Raw genomic sequence first — 23,878 nt, forward strand, 5'->3', positions numbered from 1 at the left:
ACTTATGCTATCTCGAGAGAAGCCTCTAGTGAAACCTATGGCCCCCGGGTCTATCTCTTATCGTATTTGCTCTCAATCTACTTTTATTTGCATCTTTACTTTTTTGCATCTATATTACAAAATACCAAAAATATATTACTATCTCTATTAGATCTCACTTTTATAAGTGACCGTGAAGGGATTGACAACCCCTTTATTCCGTTGGTTGCGAGTTCTCAATTTGTTTGTGTAGGTGCATTGGACTTTTTAGGAGCCTCCTACTGGATTGATACCTTGGTTCTCAAAACTGAGGGAAACACTTACGCTACACTTGCTGCATCACCCTCTCCTCTTCGGGGAAAACCAACGCTAGCTCAAGATGTAGCAAGAAGGATTTCTGGCGCCCTTGCCAGGGAGGTCTTCGCTCAAGTCAAGACATACCAAGTACCCATCACAAACCCATCTCCCTCGCATTTACATTATTTGCCTCTCATTTTCCTCTCCCCCACTTAACCCTTGCCATTTTATTCGCCATCTCTTTCCCAATCTCCTCCTCTCTCTTTCACTTGCCTTTTTTTTGTTTGCTTGTGTCTCCATGTGCCTTCTATGTGCTTGCATCTTTGCTTGCTAAAAATCTATTGTTTTGGATCCACTTAAAGTATTCTACTTGGATCATCTTCGATCCTTATGCGCTCGTGTTGAAACCCCAACTAGCCTAGTTGATGGGAAATCTTTAGATGAGCATGCTCATTTTGTGCGTCACCGTTTGTCTGAAAAAGGGAGACTCTTATGGGATCAAATAAACAGATTGATGTGTTATGCTTGGAATCTTTGTGAAATTTGTGATTTTACTTGTTGCTCTAAGAACCCTAAAAAACACCTTCCCTACCTATGTGAGTTTAATGAAAATTAAATCTTATCATCTTATGCAAAGGGTGTTTATAGTTACTATGATATCAAACAAATTGAAGAATTTGTTGCTTTTAAGGGTGCTTATGAAGTTGCTTCTTTGATTGAAAAGTATGATATTACTCTCTACGAATCTGAAAATTTTGACATACTTAAATATTGCTGTGAAAACTATGCTCATAATGTCTATGTCAAAGAATTTATTGAGAGAATGACTGTTGCTTTGGAAGAAAATAATGATATGCATGAATCTATAGATAATGATGATTCCGATGATTTGATTGAAATATCCCTTGATGAACATGATGCTTGCTATTCTTGTGGCCATGATGCCAATATTTATGAAAATGAATTTGCTATAGTTCCCTTTGTTAAACATGAGATTGTTGCTATTGAACCCATACTTGGTAGTTCCTTCGATGAAAAGCTTGATTGCAATGATTTTACTATAAATTCTCTTGATGTCAATTATGCTAATAATATGCAAAACCCTAAGCTTGGGGATGCTAGTTTTGCTATGTTTACTACTTGTTGCAATGATCATGATTGGGGTGATTCTTCTTATGTTCTTGAAAATTTATTTAAGCCCCATGATGAATACGAGACTGATAATAGTGTTTGCAATATCAAAAGTGGGTTTGGAAGAGTGTCAACTTTAGATCCCACATATTTGGAGAGTGTTCAATCTTATGAAATTTTTAAGAAAAGTGGGTTTGGAGAGGTCATGACTTTAGTTAATGTTAATCCCACTATCTTGGAAGAGTGTCAACTTTGCATGCATGTGGATCCTGTTGAAGATATGTTATGTGATAGCTATTTTGTTGAATTAGCTTATGATCCTACATGTAATTATTATGAGAGAGGAAAATATGGTTGTAGAAATTTTCATGTTACTAAATTACCTCTCGTCATGTTGAGATTGCTATCATCTCTTTGTTCTTCCTTGCATATGCTAGTTTTTGCTTGCCTTAATAATTTGTTTGCTTACAAGATGCCTATGCATAGGAAGTATGTTAGACTTAGATGTGTTTGTCACATGTTGTATGATGCTCTCTTTATGCTTCAATTCTTGTCCTTTATGTGAGCATCATTGAAATCTCAATGCCTAGCTAAAAAGGCTTTAAAGAAAAGCGCTTGTTGGGAGGCAACCCAATTTTCTTTGTTTTTTTTTGTTTTTGCTCCTGTTTAGGAATAAATCTTGCATCTGCTCTCCGTTTAGATTTGTTTTTATCTTTTAGTTAGTGTTTGTGCCAAGTAGAACCTATAGGATAAACTACGATGATAGTTGATTTGATTCTGCTGAAAAACAGAAACTTTCCGCTCACGAGAAAAAATACAATAAATCACAGAAATGTGATTTTGCATTGATTCTTTTTGCTTCTGATCAATAGACAAAGTTTCCAGTACGTCCTATTTTGGTAGGATTTTTAGAGTTCCATACGTTTGCTTTAGTTACAGATTGCTACAGACTATTCTGTTTTTGACAGATTCTGTTTTTCGTGTGTTGTTTGCTTATTTCAATGCATCTATGGCTAGTAAATTAGTTTATAAACCATAAGGAAGTTTTAATACAGTAGGTTTAACACTAAAATAAATAAATAATGAGTTCATGGCAGTACCTTATGTGGTGGTTTTGTTTTCTTTCACTAACGGAGCTTATAAGATTTCCTGTTGAGTTTTGTGTTGTGAAGTTTTCAAGTTTTGGGTAAAGCTTTTATGGACTATGGAATAAGGAGTGGCAAGAGCCTAAGATTGGGTATTCCCATGGCACCCCAATATATTCAAGGATATCCAAAAGCCTAAGCTTGGGGATGCCCCGGGAAGGCATCCCCTCTTTCGTCTTCGTTCATTGGTAACTTTACTTGGAGCTATATTTTTATTCGCTACATGATATGTGTTTTGCTTGGAACGTCGTGTATTATATTAGTCTTTGCTTTTTAGTTTGCCACAACCATCCTTTCTGTACACACCTTTTGGGATAAGCCTATTTGATTAGAATTTGCTAGAATACTCTATGTGCTTCACTTATATCTTTTGAGCTTGATAGTTTTGCTCTAGTGCTTCACTTATATCTTTTAGAGCAAGGCGGTGGAATAATTTTGAAGAAATTGCTAGTCTCTCATGCTTCACTTATATTATTTTGAGAGTCTTTTAGAACAGCATGGTATTTGCTATGGTTACAAAGTTGGTCTTAGAATGATGAGCATCCAAGTTGGGTATAATAAAAACTATCATAGAAAAAGAATTGGATGCTATGATCAACTTGATACTTGATAATTGTTTTGAGATATAAAGGTAGTAATGTTAGGGTCATGCTAGTGGGTAATTATGAAATTGAGAAATACTTTTGTTGAAGTTGGCAAGTCCCATAGCATGCACGTATGGTAAAAGTTGTGTGACAAATTTGTTGCATGAGGTGTTCTTTTGATTGTCTTCCTTATGAGTGGCAGTCGGGGACGAGCGATGGTCTTTTCCTACCAATCTATCCCTCTTGGGGCATGCGTAGTAGTACTTTGCTTCGAGGGCGAAGTAGACTTTTGCAATAAGTATATGAGTTCTTTTTGACTAATGTGAGTCCATGGACATATGCACACTCATCCTTTTACTTTGCTACCCTTTATTATTACCGCGCAACTTTCGCCGGTATCATAAACCCTTTATTTACCTTCCTCAAAACAGCCACCATACCTACCTATTATGGCATTTCCATAGCCATTCCGAGATATATAACCATGCAAGTTTCCACCTTTCCGTTCATATGACACACATTACTTTTGTCATATTGCTCTTTGCATGATCATGTAGTTGACATCGTATTTGTGGCAAGGCCACCTTCATAATTTTCATACATGTCACTCTTGATTCGTTGCATATCCCGGTACACCGCCGGAGGCATTCATATAGAGTCATATCTTGTTCTAGCTTTGAGTTGTAATTCCTGAGTTGTAAATTCATAAAAGTGTGATGATATTCATTATTAGAGCATTGTCCTAGTGAGGAAAGGATGATGAAGGCTATGATTCCCCCACAAATCAGGATGAGACTTCGGACTTTAAAAAAGAAAGAAAAAATGAGAAAGGCCAAAAAGAAAAAAAAAGAGGCCAAGGAAAAAAAGAAGAAAAAAGAGAAAAAGAAAAAGAAAAAAATAAAATGAGAGAAAAAGAGAGAAGGGACAATGCTAATATCTCTTTTTCCACACTTGTGCTTCAAAATAGCACCATGATCTTCATGATAGAGAGTCTCCTGTGTTGTCATTTTAATATACTAAGTGGGAACTTTTCATTATAGAACTTGGCTGGTATATTCCAATGATGGGCTTCCTCAAAATGCCCTAGGTCTTCGTGAGTAAGCAAGTTGGATACACACCCACTTAGTTTCTTTTGTTGAGCTTTCATATATTTATAGCTATAGTGCATCCGTTGCATGGCAATCCCTACTCACTCACATTGATATCTATTAATGGGCATCTCCTTATAGCCCGTTAGTACGCCTAGTTGATGTGAGACTATCTTCTTCCTGTTTTTGTCCTCACAACCACCATATACCACCATAGTGTTATGTCCATCGCTTATGCTCATGTATTGCGTAAGAGTTGAAAAAGCTGAAGCGCGTTAAAAAGTATGAAACAATTGCTCGGCTCATCTTCGGGGTTGTGCATGAAGGGAGTATTTTGTGTAATGAAAATGAAGCATGGCCTAACTATATGATTTTGTAGGGATAAGTTTTCTTTGCTATGCTATTTTGATAGGACATGATTATTTGTTAGTATGCTTTGAAGCATTATTATTTTTATGTTTTATAAGCTTTTATTTTGAATCATTTGGATCTGAACATTCATGCCACAATAAAGAAAAATCAAATTATGAATTATGCTAGGTAGCATTCCACATCAAAATTTTCTTTTTTATCATTTACCTACTCGAGGACGAGCAGGAATTAAGCTTGGGGATGCTTGATACGTCTCCAACGTATCTATAATTTTTTATTGTTCCATGCTATTATATTACCCCTTTTGGATGTTTATGGGCTTTATTTTACACATTTATATCATTTTTGGGACTAACCTACTAACTGGATGTCTAGCCCGTATTGTTGTTTTTTTTGCCTATTTCAGTATTTCAAAGAAAAGGAATATCAAACGGAGTCCAAACAGAATGAAACCTTCGGGAGCGTGATTTTTGGAACGAACATGATCCGAAGAGCTTGGAGTGCAAGTTCAGAAGCTTCTGAGGGCCCCACGAGATAGGGGGCCATGCCCCCCTGTAGGGCACGCCCCCCTGTCTCGTGGGCCCCTCGGGCGGCCACCAACGTACTTCTTCCTCCTATGTATACCTACGGGCCCCGAAAACATCCAGGAGCACCACGAAACACAATTTCCACCGCCGTAACCTCCTGTATCCGCGAGATCCCATCTTGGAGCCTTTGTCGGCACTCTGCCGGAGGGGGAATCAACCAAGGAGGGCTTCTATATCAACATCCTTGCCCCTCGGATGAGTTGTGAGTAGTTTACCATAGACCTATGGGTCCATAGTTATTAGCTAGATGGCTTCTTCTCTCTTTTTGGATCTCAATACAATGTTCTCCCCCTATCTGGTGGAGATCTATTCGATGTAATCTCTTTTTGCGGTGTGTTTGCCGAGATCCGATGAATTGTGGGTTTATATCAAGTTTATCTATGAATAATATTTGAATCTTCTCTGAATTCTTTTATGTATGATTGAGTTAACTTTGCAAGTCTCTTCGAATTATCATTTTGGTTTGGTCTACTAGATTGGTCTTTCTTGCCATGGGAGAAGTGCTTAGCTTTGGGTTCAATCTTGCGGTGTTCTTACCCAGTGACAAAAAGGGTTGCAAGACATGTATTGTATTGTTGCCATCGAGGATAACAAGATGGGGTTTATATCATATTGCATGAGTTTATCCCTCTACATCATGTCATCTTGCTTAATGCGTTACTCTGTTCTTATGAACTTAATACTCTAGATGCAGGCAAGAGTCGATCGATGTGTGGAGTAATAGTAGTAGATGCAGGCAGGAGTCGGTCTACTTTTTCTGGACGTGATGCCTATATACATGATCATGCCTAGATAATCTCATAACTATGCGCTTTTCTATCAATTGCTCGACAGTAATTTGTTCACCCACCGTAATACTTATGCTATCTCGAGATAAGCCTCTAGTGAAACCTATGGCCCCCGGGTCTATCTCTTATCGTATTTGCTTTCAATCTACTTTTATTTGCATCTTTACTTTTTTGCATCTATATTACAAAATACCAAAAATATATTACTATCTCTATTAGATCTCACTTTCGTAAGTGGCCGTGAAGGGATTGACAACCCCTTTATTGCGTTGGTTGCGAGTTCTCAGTTTGTTTGTGTAGGTGCGTGGGACTTTTTAGGAGCCTCCTACTGGATTGATACCTTTGTTCTCAAAACTGAGGGAAATACTTACGCTACACTTGCTGCATCACCCTCTCCTCTTCGGAGAAAACCAACGCTAGCTCAAGACATAGCAAGAAGGATTTCTAGCGCCGTTGCCGGGGAGGTCTTCGCTCAAGTCAAGACATACCAAGTACCCATCACAAACCCATCTCCCTCGCATTTACATTATTTGCCTCTCGTTTTCCTCTCCCCCACTTCACCCTTGCCGTTTTATTTGCCATCTCTTTCCCAATCTCCTCCTCTCTCTTTCACTTGCCTTTTTTTGTTTGCTTGTGTCTCCATGTGCCTTCTATGTGCTTGCATCTTTGCTTGCTAAAAATCTATTGTTATGGATCCACTTAAAGTGTTCTACTTGGATCATCTTCAATCCTTATGCACTCGTGCTGAAACCCCAACTAGCCTAGTTGATGTGAAATCTTTAGATGAGCATGCTCATTTTGTGCGTCACCGTTTGTCTGAAAAAGGGAGACTCTTATGGGATCAAATAAACAGATTGATGTGTTATGCTTGGAATTTTTGTGAAATTTGTGGTTTTACTTGTTGCTCTAAGAACCCTAAAAAACACCTTCCCTACCTATGTGAGTTTAATGAAAATGAAATATTATCATCTTATGCAAAGGGTGTTTATAGTTACTATGATATCGACCAAATTGAAGAATTTGTTGCTTTTAAGGGTGCTTATGAAGTTGCTTCTTTGATTGAAAAGTATGATATTACTCTCTACGAATCTGAAAATTTTGACATACTTAAATATTGCTATGAAAACTATGCTCATAATGTCTATGTCAAAGAATTTATTGAGAGAATGACTGTTGCTTTGGAAGAAAATAATGATGTGCATGAATCTATAGATAATGATGATTCCGATGATTTGATTGAAATATCCCTTGATGAACATGATGCTTGCTATTCTTGTGGCCATGATGCAAATATTTATGAAGATGAATTTGCTATAGTTCCCTATGTTAAACATGAGATTGTTGCTATTGCACCCATACTTGGTAGTTCCTTCGATGAAAAGCTTGATTGCAATGATTTTACTATAAATTCTCTTGATGTCAATTGTGCTAATAATATGCAAAACCCTAAGCTTGGGGATGCTAGTTTTGCTGTGTTTACTACTTGTTGCAATGATCATGATTGGGGTGATTCTTCTTATGTTCTTGAAAATTTATTTAAGCCCCATGATGAATATGAGATTTATAATAGTGTTTGCAATATCGAAAGTGGGTTTGGAAGAGTGTCAACTTTAGATGCCACATATTTGGAGAATGCTTAATCTTATGAAATTTTTGAGAAAAGTGGGTTTGGAGAGGTCATGACTTTAGTTAATGTTAATCCCACTATCTTGGAAGAGTGTCAACTTTGCATGCATGTGGATCGTGTTGAAGATATGTTATGTGATAGCTATTTTGTTGAATTAGCTTATGATCCTACATGTAATTATTATGAGAGAGGAAAATATGGTTGTAGAAATTTTCATGTTACTAAATTACCTCTCGTCATGTTGAGATTGCTATCATCTCTTTGTTCTTCCTTGCATATGCTAGTTTTTGCTTGCCTTAATAATTTGTTTGCTTACAAGATGCCTATGCATAGGAAGTATGTTAGACTTAGATGTGTTTGTCACATGTTTTATGATGCTCTCTTTATGCTTCAATTCTTGTCCTTTATGTGAGCATCATTGAAATCCCAATGCCTAGCTAAAAAGGCTTTAAAGAAAAGCGCTTGTTGGGAGGCAACCCAATTTTCTTTGTTTTTTTTGTTTTTGCTCCTGTTTAGGAATAAATCTTGCATCTACTCTCTGTTTAGATGTGTTTTTATCTTTTAGTTAGTGTTTGTGCCAAGTAGAACCTATAGGATAAACTACGATGATAGTTGATTTGATTCTGCTGAAAAACAGAAACTTTGCGCTCACGAGATAAAATTCAATAAATCACATAAACGTGATTTTGCATTGATTATTTTTGCTTCTGATCAATAGAAAAAGTTTGCAGTACGTCCTATTTTGGTAGGATTTTTAGAGTTCCATACGTTTGCTTTAGTTACAGATTGCTACAGACTATTCTGTTTTTGACAGATTCTGTTTTTCGTGTGTTGTTTGCTTATTTCAATGCATCTATGGCTAGTAAATTAGTTTATAAACCATAAGGAAGTTGTAATACAGTAGGTTTAACACTAAAATAAATAAATAATGAGTTCATGGCAGTACCTTATGTGGTGGTTTTGTTTTCTTTCACTAACGGAGCTTATAAGACTTCCTGTTGAGTTTTGTGTTGTGAAGTTTTCAAGTTTTGGGTAAAGCTTTTATGGACTATAGAATAAGGAGTGGCAAGAGCCTAAGATTGGGGATGCCCATGGCACCCCAATATATTCAAGGATAGCCAAAAGCCTAAGCTTGGGGATGCCCCGGGAAGGCATCCCCTCTTTCGTCTTCGTTCATCGGTAACTTTACTTGGAGCTATATTTTTATTCGCTACATGATATGTGTTTTGCTTCGAGCGTCGTGTATTATATTAGTCTTTGCTTTTTAGTTTGCCACAACCATCCTTGCTGTACACACCTTTTGGGAGAAGCCTATTTGATTAGAATTTGCTAGAATACTCTATGTGCTTCACTTATATCTTTTGAGCTTGATAGTTTTGCTCTAGTGCTTCACTTATATCTTTTAGAGCAAGGCGGTGGAATAATTTTTAAGAAATTGCTAGTCTCTCATGCTTCACTTATATTATTTTGAGAGTCTTTTAGAACAGCATGGTATTTGCTATGGTTACAAAGTTGGTCTTAGAATGATGAGCATTCAAGTTGGGTATAATAAAAACTATCATAGAAAAAGAATTGGATGCTATGATCAACTTGATACTTGATAATTGTTTTGAGATATAAAGGTAGTAATGTTAGGGTCATGCTAGTGGGTAATTATGAAATTGAGAAATACTTTTGTTGAAGTTGGCAAGTCCCATAGCATGCACGTATGGTAAAAGTTGTGTGACAAATTTGTTGCATGAGGTGTTCTTTTAATTGTCTTCCTTATGAGTGGCAGTCGGAGACGAGCGATGGTCTTTTCCTACCAATCTATCCCTCTTGGGGCATGCGAAGTAGTACTTTGCTTCGAGGGCGAATTAGACTTTTGCAATAAGTATATCAGTTCTTTTTGACTAATGTGAGTCCATGGACATATGCACACTCATCCTTTTACTTTGCTAGCCTTTATTATTACCACGCAACTTTCGCTGGTATCATAAACCCTTTATTTACCTTCCTCAAAACAGCCACCATACCTACCTATTATGGCATTTCCTTAGCCATTCCGAGATATATTACCATGCAAGTTTCCACCTTTCCGTTCATATGACACACATTACTTTTGTCATATTGCTCTTTGCATGATCATGTAGTTGACATCGTATTTGTGGCAAGGCCACCTTCATAATTTTCATACATGTTACTCTTGATTCATTGCATATCCCGGTACACCGCCGGTGGCATTCATATAGAGTCATATCTTGTTCTAGCTTTGAGTTGTAATTCTTGAGTTGTAAATCCATAGAAGTGTGATGATATTCATTATTAGAGCATTGTCCTAGTGAGGAAAGGATGATGAAGGCTATGATTCCCCCACAAGTCAGGATGAGACTTCGGACTTTACAAAAAGAAAGAAAAAAATGAGAAAGGCCAAAAAGAAAAAAAAAGAGGCCAAGGTAAAACAGAAGAAAAAGAAAAAAAGAAAAAGAAAAAAATAAAATGAGAGAAAAAGAGAGAAGGGACAATGCTACTATCTCTTTTTCCACACTTGTGCTTCAAAACAGCACCACGATCTTCATGATAGAGAGTCTCCTATGTTGTCCATTTCATATACTAAGCGGGAACTTTTCATTATAGAACTTGGCTAGTATATTCCAATGATGGGCTTCCTCAAAATGCCCTAGGTCTTCGTGAGCAAGCAAGTTGGATACACACCCACTTAGTTTCTTTTGTTGAGCTTTCATATATTTAGCTCTAGTGCATCCGTTGCATGGCAATCCCTACTCACTCACATTGATATCTATTAATGGGCATCTCCTTATAGCCCGTTAGTACGCCTAGTTGATGTGAGACTATCTTCTCCCTCTTTTTGTCCTCACAACCACCATATACCACCATAGTGTTATGTCCATCGCTTATGCTCATGTATTGCGTAAGAGTTGAAAAAGCTGAAGCGCGTTAAAAAGTATGAAACAATTGCTCGGCTCGTCTTTGGGGTTGTGCATGAAGGGGGTATTTTGTGTAATGAAAATGAAGCATGGCCTAACTATATGATTTTGTAGGGATAAGTTTTCTTTGGCTATGCTATTTTGATAGGACATGATTATTTGTTAGTATGCTTTGAAGCATTATTATTTTTATGTTTTATAAGCTTTTATTTTGAATCATTTGGATCTGAACATTCATGCCACAATAAGGAAAAATCAAATTATGAATTATGCTAGGTAGCATTCCACATCAAAAATTTCTTTTTTATCATTTACCTACTCGAGGACGAGCAGGAATTAAGCTTGGGGATGCTTGATACGTCTCCAATGTATCTATAATTTTTTATTGTTCCATGCTATTATATTACCCCTTTTGGATGTTTATGGGCTTTATTTTACACATTTATATCATTTTTGGGACTAACCTACTAACTGGATGTCTAGCCCGTATTGCTATTTTTTTGCCTATTTCAGTATTTCAAAGAAAAGGAATATTAAACGGAGTCCAAACGGAATGAAACCTTCGAGAGCGTGATTTTTGGAACGAACATGATCCGAAGAGCTTGGAGTGCAAGTTAAGAAGCTTCCGAGGGCCCCACGAGATAGGGGGTCGTGCCCCCCCCCTTGTAGGGCATGCCCCCCTGTCTCGTGGGCCCCTCGGGCGGCCACCAACGTACTTCTTCCTCCTATGTATACCTACGGGCCCCGAAAACATCCAGGAGCACCACGAAACACAATTTCCACCGCCGTAACCTCCTGTATCCGTGAGATCCCATCTTGGAGCCTTCGTCGGCACTCTGCCGGAGGGGGAATCAACCACGGAGGGCTTCTATATCAACATCCTTGCCCCTCGGATGAGTTGTGCACAGACCTATGGGTCCATAGTTATTAGCTAGATGGCTTCTTCTCTCTCTTTGGATCTTAATACAATGTTCTCCCCCTCTCTTGTGGAGATCTATTCGATGTAATCTCTTTTTGCGGTGTGTTTGCCGAGATCCGATGAATTGTGGGTTTATGATCAAGTTTATCTATGAATAATATTTGAATCTTCTCTGAATTCTTTTATGTATGATTGAGTTATCTTTGCAAGTCTCTTCGAATTATCAGTTTGGTTTGGTCTACTAGATTTGTCTTTCTTGCCATGGGAGAAGTGCTTAGCTTTGGGTTCAATCTTGCGGTGTTCTTACCCAGTGACAGAAAGGGTTGCAAGACATGTATTGTATTGTTGCCATCGAGGATAACAAGATGGGGTTTATATCATATTGCATGAGTTCATCCCTCTATATCATGTCATCTTGCTTAATGCGTTACTCTGTTCTTATGAACTTAATACTCTAGATGCAGGCAGGAGTCGATCGATGTGTGGAGTAATAGTAGTAGATGCAGGCAGGAGTCGGTTTACTTTTTCTGGACGTGATGCCTATATACATGATCATGCCTAGATAATCTCATAACTATGCGCTTTTCTATCAATTGCTCGACAGTAATTTGTTCACCCACCATAATACTTATGCTATCTCGAGATAAGCCTCTAGTGAAACCTATGGCCCCCGGGTCTATCTCTTATCGTATTTGCTTTCAATCTACTTTTATTTGCGTCTTTACTTTTTTGCATCTATATTACAAAATACCAAAAATATATTACTATCGCTATTAGATCTCAATTTTGTAAGTGGCCGTGAAGGGATTGACAACCCCTTTATTACATTGGTTGCGAGTTCTCAGTTTGTATGTGTAGGTGCGTGGGACTTTTTAGGAGCCTCCTACTGGATTGATACCTTGGTTCTCAAAACTGAGGGAAATACTTACGCTACACTTGCTGCATCACCCTCTCCTCTTCGGAGAAAACCAACGCTAGCTCAAGACGTAGCAAGAAGGATTTCTGGCGCCGTTGCCGGGGAGGTCTTCGCTCAAGTCAAGACATACCAAGTACCCATCACAAACCCATCTCCCTCGCATTTACATTATTTGCCTCTCGTTTTCCTCTCCCCCACTTCACCCTTGCCGTTTTATTTGCCCTCTCTTTCCCAATCTCCTCCTCTCTCTTTCACTTGCCTTTTTTTGTTTGCTTGTGTCTCCATGTGCCTTCTATGTGCTTGCATCTTTGCTTGCTAAAAATCTATTGTTATGGATCCACTTAAAGTGTTCTACTTGGATCATCTTCGATCCTTATGCACTCGTGCTGAAACCCCAACTAGCCTAGTTGATGGGAAATCTTTAGATGAGCATGCTCATTTTGTGCGTCACCGTTTGTCTGAAAAAGGGAGACTCTTATGGGATCAAATAAACAGATTGATGTGTTATGCTTGGAATCTTTGTGAAATTTGTGATTTTACTTGTTGCTCTAAGAACCCTAAAAAACACCTTCCCTACCTATGTGAGTTTAATGAAAATGAAATATTATCATCTTATGCAAAGGGTGTTTATAGTTACTATGATATCGAACAAATTGAAGAATTTGTTGCTTTTAAGGGTGCTTATGAAGTTGCTTCTTTGATTGAAAAGTATGATATTACTCTCTACGAATCTGAAAATTTTGATCCAAGTATGTGGATCGTGTAGAAGATATCTTATGTGATAGCTATTTTGTTGAATTAGCTTATGACCCTACATGTAATTATTATGAGGGAGGAAAATATGGTTGTAGAAATTTTCATGTTACTAAATTACCTCTCATCATGTTGAGATTGCTATTATCTCTTTGTTCTTCCTTGCATATGCTAGTTTTTGCTTGCCTTAATAATTTGTTTGCTTACAAGATGCCTATGCATAGGAAGTATGTTAGACTTAGATGTGTTTGTCACATGTTTTATGATGCTCTCTTTATACTTCTATTCTTGTCTTTTATGTGAGCATCATTGAAATCTCAATGCCTAGCTAAAAAGGCTTTAAAGAAAAGCACTTGTTGGGAGGCAACCCAATTTTATTTATTTTTTGTTTTTGCTCCTGTTTAGGAATAAATATTGCATCTACTCTCTGTTTAGATGTGTTTTTATCTTTTAGTTAGTGTTTCTGCTAAGTAGAACCTATAGGATAAACTACGATGATAGTTGATTTGATTCTGCTGAAAAACAGAAACGTTGCGCTCACGAGAAAAAATTCAATAAATCACAAAAACGTGCTTTTTCATTGATTCTTTTTGCTTCTGATCAATAGACAAATTTTCCAGTACGTCCTATTTTGGTAGAATTTTTAGAGTTCCAGAAGTTTGCGTTAGTTACAGATTGCTACAGATTGTTCTGTTTTTTGTGTGTTGTTTGCTTATTTCAATGCATCTATGGCTAGTAATTAATTTATAAGCCATAAGGAAGTTGGAATACAGTAGGTTTAACACAAAAATAAATAAAGAATGAGTTCATGGCTGTACCTTATGTGGTGGTTTTGTTTTCTTTCACTAACAGAGCTTATAAGATTTCCTGTTGAGTTTTGTGTTGTGAAGTTTTCAAGTTTTGGGTAAAGCTTTTATGGACTATGGAATAAGGAGTGGCAAGAGCCTAAGCTTGGGGATACCCATGGCACCCCAAGATATTCAAGGATAGCCAAAAGCCTAAGCTGGGGGATGCCCCGGGAAGGTATCCTCTCTTCCGTCTTCGTTCATTGGTAACTTTACTTGGAGCTATATTTTTATTCGCTACATGATATGTGTTTTGCTTGGAGCGTCGTGTATTATATTAGTGTTTGCTTTTTAGTTTGCCACAACCATCCTTGTTGTACACACCTTTTGGGAGAAGCCTATTTGATTAGAATTTTCTAGAATACTCTATGTGTTTCACTTATATCTTTTGAGCTTGAAAGTTTTTGCTCTAGTGCTTCACTTATATCTTTTACAGCAAGGCGGTGGAATAATTTTGAAGAAATTGCTAGTCTCTCATGCTTCACTTATATTATTTTGAGAGTCTTTTAGAACAGCATGGTATTTGCTATGGTTACATAGTTGGTCTTAGAATGATGAGCATCCAAGTTGGGTATAATAAAAACTATCATAGAAAAAGAATTTGATGCTATGATCAACTTGATGCTTGATAATTGTTTTGAGATATAAAGGTAGTAATGTTAGGGTCATGCTAGTGCGTAATTCTGAAATTGAGAAATACTTTTGTTGAAGTTGGCAAGTCCCGTGGCATGCACGTATGGTAAAAGTTGTGTGACAAATTTGTTGCATGAGGTGTTCTTTTGATTGTCTTCCTTATGAGTGGCAGTCGGGGACGAGCGATGATCTTTTCCTACCAATCTATCCCTCTTGGGGCATGCGTAGTAGTACTTTGCTTCGAGGGCGAAGTAGACTTTTGCAATAAATATATGAGTTCTTTTTGACTAATGTGAGTCCATGGACATATGCACATTCATCCTTTTACTTTCCTAGCCTTTATTATTACCATGCAACTTTTGCCGGTATCATAAACCCTTTATTTACCTTCCTCAAAACAGCCACCATACCTACCTATTATGGCATTTCCATAGCCATTCCGAGATATATTGCCATGCAACTTTCCACCATTCCGTTCATATGACACACATTACTTTTGTCATATTGCTCTTTGCATGATCATGTAGTTGACATCGTATTTGTGGCAAGGCCACCTTCATAATTTTCATACATGTCACTCTTGATTCATTGCATATCCCGGTACACCGCCGGAGGCATTCATATAGAGTCATATCTTGTTCTAGCTTTGAGTTGTAATTCTTGAGTTGTAAATCCATAAAAGTGTGATGATATTCATTATTAGAGCATTGTCCTAGTGAGGAAAGGATGATGAAGGCTATGATTCCCCCACAAGCCGGGATGAGACTTCGGACTTTACAAAAAGAAAAAAATGAGAAAAGAAAAAAAAGAAAGGCCAAAAAGAAAAAAAAAAGAGGCCAAAGAAAAGAAGAAGAAAAAAGAGAAAAACAAAAAGAAAAAAATAAAATGAGAGAAAAAGAGAGAAGGGACAATGCTACTATCTCTTTTTCCACGCTTGTGCTTCAAAATAGCACCATGATCTTCATGATAGAGAGTCTCCTATGTCGTCATTTTCATATACTAAGTTGGAACTTTTCATTATAGAACTTGGCTGGTATATTCCAATGATGGGCTTCCTCAAAATGCTCTAGGTCTTCGTGAGCAAGCAAGTTGGATGCACACCCACTTAGTTTCTTTTGTTGAGCTTTCATATATTTATAGCTCTAGTGCATCCATTGCATGGCAATCCCTACTCACTCACATTGATATCTATTAATGGGCATCTCCTTATAGCCCGTTAGTACGCCTAGTTGATGTGAGACTATCTTCTCCCTCTTTTTGTCCTCACAACCACCATATACCACCATAGTGTTATGTCCATGGTTTACGCTCATGTATTGTGTAAGAGTTGAAAAAGCTAAAGCGCGTTAAAAATTATGAAACAATTGCTCGGCTCGTCATCGGGGTTGTGCATGAAGGGAGTATTTTGTGTAATGAAAATGAAGCATGGCCTAAATATATGATTTTGTAGGGATAAGCTTTCTTTGGCTATGCTATTTTGATAGGACATGATTATTTGTTAGTATGCTTTGAAGCATTATTATTTTTATGTTTTATAAGCTTTTATTTTGAATCATTTGGATCTGAACATTCATGCCACAATAAAGAAAATCACATTATGAATTATGCTAGGTAGCATTCCACATCAAAAATTTCTTTTTTATCATTTACCTACTTGAGGACGAGCAGGAATTAAGCTTGGGGATGCTTGATACATCTCCAACGTATCTATAATTTTTTATTGTTCCATGCTATTATATTACCCCTTTTGGATGTTTATGGGCTTTATTTTACACTTTTATATCATTTTTGGGACTAACCTACTAACCGGAGGCCCAGCCCGTATTGCTTTTTTTGCCTATTTCAGTATTTCGAAGAAAAGGAATATCAAATGGAGTCCAAACAGAATGAAACCTTCGGGGGCGTGCTTTTTGGAACTAACATGATCCGGAGAGCTAGGAGTGCAAGTCAAGAAGCTTCCGAGGGCCCCACGAGATAGGGGGACGCGCCCCCCTTTAGGGCACGCCCCCCTGTCTCGTGGGCCCCTCGGGCGGCCACCGACGTACTTCTTCCTCCTATATATACCTACGGACCCCGAAAACATCCAGGAGCACCACGAAACATAATTTGCACTGCCGTAACCTCCTGTATCCGCGACATCCCATCTTGGAGCCATCATCGGCACTCTGCCGGAGGGGGAATCAACCACGGAGGGCTTATACATCAACATCCTTGCCCCTCCGATGAGTTGTGAGTAGTTTACCACAGACCTACGGGTCCATAGTTATTAGCTAGATGGCTTCTTCTCTCTTTTTGGATCTCCATACAATGTTCTCCCCCTCTCTTGTGGAGATCTATTCGATGTAATCTCTTTTTGCGGTGTGTTTATCGAGATCCAATGAATTGTGGGTTTATGATCAAGTTTATCTATGAATAGTATTTGAATCTTCTCTGAATTCTTTTATGTATGATTGAGTTATCTTTGCAAGTCTCTTTGAATTATCAGTTTGGTTTGGCCTACTAGATTGCTCTTTCTTGCCATGGGAGAAGTGCTTAGCTTTGGGTTCAATCTTGCGGTGTTCTTACCCAGTGACAGAAAGGGTTGCAAGACATGTATTGTATTGTTGCCATCGAGGATAACAAGATGGGGTTTATATCATATTGCATGAGTTTATCCCTCTACATCATGTCATATTGCTTAATGCGTTACTCTGTTCTTATGAAATTAATACTCTAGATGCAGGCAGGAGTCGGTCGATGTGTGGAGTAATAGTAGTAGATGCAGGCAGGAGTCGGTCTACTTGTTATGGACGTGATGCCTATATACATGATCATGCCTAGATAATCTCATAACTATGCGCTTTTCTATCAATTGCTCGACAGTAATTTGTTCACCCACCGTAGTACTTATGCTATCTCGAGAGAAGCCTCTAGTGAAACCTATGGCCCCGGGGTCTATCTCTTATCGTATTTGCTTTCAATCTACTTTTATTTGCATCTTTACTTTTTTGCATCTATATTACAAAATACCAAAAATATATTACTATCTCTATTAGATCTCACTTTTGTAAGTGGTCGTGAAGGGATTGACAACCCCTTTATTGCGTTGGTTGCGAGTTCTCAGTTTGTTTGTGTAGGTGCATGGGACTTTTTAGGAGCCTCCTACTAGATTGATACCTTGGTTCTCAAAACTGAGGGAAATACTTACGCTACACTTGCTGCATCACCCTCTCCTCTTCGGGGAAAACCAATGCTAGCTCAAGACGTAGCAGAGCTCCCTTGCGGCTCACGTCCTGGCCCAAGAAGGGCCTGAACTGGTCGTCGCCCGACGAGTTGTCGGTGCTCCAGACACGCGTCAAGGATATGGAAGACAAGAATATCAAACTTGTCAATGTAGTCCAGGTGATGTTAGTTTGCCGGATTCTCCCTTGTCAACACAGGGCCTGCAATTTATGGGAATTCGACCTGGCCAAGCACCAGACCCTACTAGGGTTCTTTGGCTCATCACACAAAGACATCTGGAAGGTGCTCTTTAACTCCAGCAAATCGTGGCCGGACTCAACCGAGGACCATGGGTATCAATTGTCCCACCCTGCAAGTTCGGTAAGTCATTGTACGTTGGCAAGTCATACGTTTTATTTGCATAATCCATGGGAAATGCTTAATGTGTTTTTCCATAACTCTCCTAGGGCTAGACGAAGAAGGCAGGGCGGATCTACTATCCGGCCCCACTGCCAGAAGAACCAGCCGGCCCACTTCTGACGAAGATGCTGGTCCCGACGCCTTATAAGGTGCCTAAGAAGAAAGCCGAGAAGGAGGCCAAAGAGACCTGGGGCGGCCTTCGTTGCCGCGGCACTTCGGCCATAATATCTGAAGACTCCGATACCCGCTCTTCCTCCAAGGAGGACGAGGAAGAGGAGGAAAACCAATCCTCCCCAGCGGGGGGAGAAAAGAAAAGGACGGCCTCCACACACTTGGAGGCCGAGTCACCTAAGAAGGGAAGAACTCCCCTCCCGGAGGAATGCGCCACCGCTACCAACAGCAGCCCGGAGTCGGATCCCAGGGTCCTTCCCCTGGTGAATTCGTGAGTATATAAAATCCGAACACACTTGCGCATCCAGACTCACTATTGTATGATGTTTTAATCATTGAGCCACACTTTTTTGCAGTCCGGCGAGGTCCCGCACCGAACAATCCTCATCGGAGGATTTACTGGGCTCGGATGCCATGGACATCGGGACACCCCCGAAGGCCCCCTCCCCAAAACATGTGAATGACACCGAGGCATCGTCCCAGGGGGACCGAGGCCGAGGAGGGGGTGAAACCTCGGTGGCCGGACACACGGGAGAAAAGTCTCCCATGGACATCGACGACGAGGGCTATCTCAAATTCGGCCCCCAGCCAGACACAATTCTGGAACCAATACGGCTCCGGAATCAGGCAGGTAGCCTCCCTCGATAGGAGGGGGTGCGCATGTTCCACCGGAAACCTCTGCCCAACCATGGGTGCCAGATACCTTATTAGCGGCACTAAAGAGCGCCTCCATCATTGAAGAACACTGTGCCCTTATGGGTGTGGTGATTGAGAAGATTCACTCCACTGAGAGCGGGTTGAATGAAGCTTGCATCAGCCTTATAACGGGCTTTGAGGTATGTTGTGAGGTTTCAAAGAGTGTTACAGTATAGGTAGTAGCCCCTGATACACTGTTCGGTGTTCGAAAGAAAGAACCGGACAGAGGATCAAATACATGTTCGCAGGAGACTCACCTTGTGGCACCTCTCCCTTGTTTTCTATAAGCAGGCGTCTGTAGCGACTACTGCCTCTCACACTACGGAAGTCTCTGGACTAAAGCAGAGTCTGGAGCGGGCCGAAGAAGAACTCGACCGGGTATAGAAGCAGTTGGAGGATAACCAAGGTATGTAAAAAACCTTGCTCACGTTCAGCGCAATTGAAGAATTCAGTATCATAAAAATATGTTCATGGTGTGCTCTAGGGGCGATGACCGAAGTCGAGGATCTTAAGAAGGACGAGGCCGAGGCCGAGTAAATGGAAGCCGCAGAGCAGGCTCTTCGTGAGAAGCACGAGGCCAGGGTTATGGAAGCTGAGCAAGAGCTCCAAGAGGCTGTGAACAAATGCGAGACCTTGGAGCAGAGTTTAACGGAGAAAGAATCCGAACTCACCAAGGCTCGTCAGGCCGCACGCGATGCCCGAGGGGAAGCCCAAGGCGCCCTGCAGGAAATCCAGGAGGCGAGGAAGATCGCGGCGGGCAAGGCTTTTTCTATACAAAGCAATTATTTGAGGAGAAAATCACATTGCTAATTTGAATTCAGATTTCTCCAGAGATATTTGCGGAGCTGCCACGTAGCATATCTGATGCCGCACAATTCTATTGAGCCGAAGAAAGGAGCACTGCGGAGAAGCTCTTCTGGTCGTAGTATCTGGCGCCGCAATATCCAGTGCCCTTTGCTGATCAACTGAAATAGCTAATCGAACTGCGTAAGGCGGCCAAACTAGCCATGAAGGATTTAGTTATCCGGCTATGGCCTGCCGAGCCGATTCCCAGTAGTTACTTCAGGCTCGTAAAGCGGCTTGTGAGTGCCTGCCCTCGACTTGAAGTCATCAAGCGGTTGGTCTGTATGGAGGGTGCGCGAATGGCCTTCGCTTGCGCGAAGGTGCACTGGGCGAAGATGGATGCTGAAAAGCTGATGACCGAAGGACCGCCGGAGAAGGAGCACTGCAAGCCCGAGTTATATTATGATAGTGTCCTTAAAGGATCCTGCCTTGTGGCGGAGAAATGCACCAAGGACATTATATTTCCATGCATACAGTCATGTTGTCCTTTGTAAAGTTAAACAAGGTCATTTCTACTATTTATTGCCTGTTATTTGAAAGTTTTTCCTCCTGTGTGGTTGTTTTATATATTAATCCTGAGAGTTGGCCAGTCGTTGGCTTCTGCCCCCATGTAGGAAGTACGGGGGTGTTCGGGATAAACCTGAGCACTCTTTACCCCAATTTTGGGTCCTTGAAGGAGGTGTTCAGCACAACGAACCAGGCAATCAGACTATAAGGCTTTATCACTCTCATTTAGCCATAGGAGTGTGACAAAAGAAAGGTAGACGCAGCCCCTGGTGTTCGGAAGACCACACTAGGGGCTCTTTACACACCTGGTCGGAAGAAAAGCCGATCCATCGCATGCTGCATTAGTTATCGCATAATGTGGAAGAAATTCTTAAAGATTTTTCAACCTCTCGAATAGCTGACCAGCTCTCGCCGTATCATGATAGTCAGTTTTTTGCTTTCTCTACCGAGGTGCTCGTCCGGAAGAACCGGGACACAATCGCAGTAGTTCTCCCTTTACTACCCTAGCCGATATAGCGGAACGTAGGGTAGCAAGCACAGGAGCCGGGTAACCCAACTATTGACCCAAGACATGATTCAGAGCCGATGCATATAACGCTATAAGTTCGGGGTGTCGAACGACCATGAAGGTATTCGGACTTTATTGTCATATTATGGGTACAACGAGGCCCCTGGCATATTAAGGCATATCGCGGTGTACGGATGCCATTTAACAGAGAGTGACCATAAGAAACAACAGCAGATAAGTGTCATATAAAGCTACATGTTGTAATTGAATAACACATCGATGCGTACGAGTACAGGTAATGTGATAAAAAGGAATATGACTTCGGAACCTGCTGAGACCAGGCGGGGGTAGGCTGTGTGCGAATCTGGATTGTAATCGGATTGTCATCAAGGGAAATATCTAAGGATTCCCTTATGCGTTCAAGTTGTTTCCCTTCTTGGTATATTTGTCCATTCATGGGTCAGATCTCCATGTCGCCAGTCCTGGCCTACACAAAAGTGGGCCTGCATAGAAAATGTAAATACGTTTGTGTTCCACGGAGCGGTTAAGCCGCATTGTGTGGCCTAGCTTTGTCTCCGTTTACTGCCAGAGTGTTTTAATTGAGTTCCTAACGAGCCGGGCTATCCTGCCGCGAAGTAGTTCAGACTCCTTTGATGGTGTCCGGAAGCTTGGTCGTCGACTCAGGGTTCGATTGAAAGATGCCCCTCGTTGCTTCTACTGTGAAGGCGGCGGTGTGCTCTTCAGCATAGAGGGAGCGTTCGGCCTTGCCATTAACTGTTATGATGCCACGCGGACCAGGCATCTTGAGCTTAAGGTAGGCATAATGTGGCACCAGTTGAATCGAGCAAATGCAGTTCGTCCGAGCAGTGCACGATAGTTACTACGAAAAGGGACGATGTCGAAGATTAACTCTTCGGTACGGTAATTATTCGGTGGTCCAAAGACTACCTCCAGAGTGATGGAGCCTGTACAACGGGCCTCCACACCTGGTATAACACCCTTAAAGCTGGTTTTAGTGGGTTTGATCATTGAAGGATCGATACCCATCTTACGCATTGTGTCCTGATATAGCAGGTTCAGACTGCTACCTCCGTCCATAAGGACTCGTGTGAGGTGGAATCCGTCAATTATTGGGTCCAGGACTAGTGCGGCCGAATTGCCTTGACTAGCATTGGCCGGGCGATCCTTATTGTCAAAGGTGATCGGGCCGGACAACCATAGGTTGTATTTTGGGGCAACTGGCTCAGTTGCGTCGCCATCCCTGAGAGTGCACATCCGCTCCCACTTGGGAATATGGGTGGCGTTTATCATGTTCACTGTTTTGATTTGCGAGGGAAATTTCTTTTGTCCTCCTGTGTTCGGTGGTCGGGGCTCTTCGTCATCGTCAATGCTTTGTGACCCCTTCTCCTTGTTTTCTGCACCTGACCTGCCGGCTTGTTTGAAGACCCAGCATTCTCTGTTAGTATGATTGGCTGGTGTTCCTGGGGTGCCATGAATTTGGCATGGACGATCGAGTATACGGTCCAGACTGGACTTGCCCAGACTGTTTCTTTTAAATGGCTTCTTCTGTTGACCGGGCTTGGAGCCACTGAATCCATCATTAACGGCCGTGTCTTCGGTGTTATCGCTGTTATTCCGCCGCTCATGTTTGCTGCGTTGGGGCTTGCTGTTGCTTCTTGCTTCAGAAGCCCCCAGTTTGCTTGAGGTGTTGTTGTTACGAGCCAACCAGCTATCTTCACCCACACAAAATCGGGTCATGGGTGTCGTGAGGGCTGCCATAGATTTCGGCTTCTCTTGGCCGAGGTGTCGGGCAAGCCATTCATCGCGGGATGTTATGCTTAAAGGCCGCTAGGGCTTCGCCATCCGGACAATCGACAATTTGGTTCTTTTTAGTTAGGAACGAAGTCCAGAATTTCCTAGGTGACTCTCTAGGCGGTTGGGTTATATGACTTAAATCATTAGCATCTGGTGGCCGCACACAAGTGCCCTGGAAGTAATCCAGGAATGCGTCTTCCAGGTTCTCCCAACTTCCAATAGAGTTTGCCAGCAAACTATTCAGCCAATGCCGAACTGGTCCTTTGAGTTTTAGTGGGAGGTACTTGATGGCATGCAGATCATCGCCGCGAGCCATGTGAATGTGGAGAAGAAATCTTCTATCCATACCGCGGGGTCTGTAGTCCCATCGTAGGGCTCGATATTCACGGGCTTAAACCCTTCTGGGAATTCATGCTCCATTACTTCGTCAGTGAAGCATACGGGGTCTGCGGCGCCTCTATGCCGGGCTATATCAAGATGCATTTCAGATGAGTCTGGTCTTTTGTATTCGGCCCGGCCAGATTTATATTTAGTGTATCCGGCATGGCGGTCATCGTCACGTGTTGTGGCGCGCCCCCGTGATCCGTAGATCGATCTTGACTATCCTGCTTTGTTTTCCAGTCGTCTCGTAGGTCATGCGTGTAGCCCCGGGCCTTCATGTTTTTATTTGTTTGGCGACGGGGTGCGGGTTGGTGTTCGGGCTGATACGCTGCTTTGTCTTGTCCACGAGGTGGCCGGTCAGCCGCATCCTGCGCTGGTAGTGTAGGCTCTAGTGACCCCTCCTCGAATTGAGGTAACAACCTGCGCTTCGGGTAACTTTTGGTTGGGCGCTCGAGTCTGTATTCCTCGGCTGCCAAGACTTCAGTCCGTCTATCAGTTAGCAGATCTTGATCAGCTTGAAGCTACTGTTGTTTTTTCTTTAGGCTTTTTGCAGTGGCTATAAGCCGGCGTTTGAAGCGCTCCTGCTCGACGGGATCCTCTGGCACGATAAATTCTTCATCGCCGAGGCTCACCTCGTCTTCGGAGAGAGGCATGTAATTGTCATCCTCCGAGTCTCCATCCACTGCCTGTTCGTCAGGTCTAGCTTGCCCCTCCTCCCGTCCGGCTTGCTCCAAGCTTGGCTGGG

Source organism: Triticum aestivum, chromosome 6B (genome assembly GCF_018294505.1).
Source record: "Triticum aestivum cultivar Chinese Spring chromosome 6B, IWGSC CS RefSeq v2.1, whole genome shotgun sequence".
NCBI classification, from domain to species: domain Eukaryota; kingdom Viridiplantae; phylum Streptophyta; class Magnoliopsida; order Poales; family Poaceae; genus Triticum; species Triticum aestivum.